This window comes from Phyllostomus discolor, chromosome 12 (assembly GCF_004126475.2).
Source record: "Phyllostomus discolor isolate MPI-MPIP mPhyDis1 chromosome 12, mPhyDis1.pri.v3, whole genome shotgun sequence".
Classification (NCBI taxonomy): Eukaryota; Metazoa; Chordata; class Mammalia; order Chiroptera; family Phyllostomidae; genus Phyllostomus; species Phyllostomus discolor.
The window spans coordinates 30,665,109-30,666,329 of record NC_040914.2 but is presented as its reverse complement, the minus strand read 5'-3'; positions in this window follow the sequence as shown (position 1 = coordinate 30,666,329).

The following is a 1,221-nucleotide window of genomic DNA, read 5'->3' as shown; positions in this document are numbered from 1 at the left end:
AGATACACAGTTTCATGAGTGATATGGGGATGTCAGTACCAATCTCCTCCATGGTTTTATGACATCCTATTCAAAAAAGTTTTGTCTCCATACAAATATGAAGCCCACATCCCTCATTTTCCCTATCACTGAAAGCAGAGGGTTCCAGAAGGGCCACAGTGAACTCAAACTCTCAGCCATAGAAATTCAAGTCTTGCAAATGCATAAGGCTTTATTCACAGTTACTGCCCAGAGAGGAATCTGAGACAGACTCACCAGGGAAGGGAATTTCCAAGGCTCCTGGGAACTGGGGCCTTTTCTCCTAATAGGCTCCCTTTCCTCCTCCCTTGGCTTCTCTGGGCTCTTCTGGTTTCCTACAACCTCTGGAGCCTCAGAGGTGAACAGCAGGGAGGGGTGTATGCTTGTGCACGGACGTGAGCCTGGCTCAGTATGGGTGCCTGGTCTTCCTCACTCTCCTTGTTGCCCCTTCAGGGTCAGCATTTCCTGCTGCACAGCATACAGATTCCACATCAGTCCATAGTGGGTGTGAGTCTCAGCTCTGTCTTCTCCAGTTGTGTGACCTAAGCAAGATTCCCAAGTTCTCTCTGCCTGCTTCTTAGTCTGTATAATGGAAATGGAAACTCCAGCCTTTTGGTTTGACATTCAAAGTTGAGTCAGCGCAGACAGAATCTGGCATAGAAGATCCCTGAGATCACCAGTCCTGCTGAACAGCCTTCAGAGCCCATGTCTTCTAGGTCTTTTAGTGCTGCACAATGGAAGATAAGGACAGGGTAAGGGTCTGTAGCCAAGTTCACATTTTGAGCAGACACCACTGCTTTCCCCACATAGACTCGGCTGCCCTGAGAAGGAGGCATGAGGTCAGGAATGGGTACCCTTCCAGATTACCACCCTCCCTCTGAGCCTGGGCATCCTCAGAGCCTCCTCAACACAGGCAGGTGGTTCAAACAACCTCGCCCACCTTTTGCTGAGAACTGACCCTGGGAACAGCATCTGCCTGCACTGGTGAGTTAGGTAGGATAGATGGTAAGCCAAGGCAGGGAGGACAAGGAAGACATGTCTCACCCACTACCCCAGCAGTCCTGAGCCTAGTCCAATTATATTGCCAGATGTTCCAACATCACAAGAAACACCATGCTAACACATTGAAATTCTATGTATTGTTTCTACTATCTGGGAAAGAAAAACTTTGAAACTGTATTCTTCCCAAAGCCTGGAAGATGG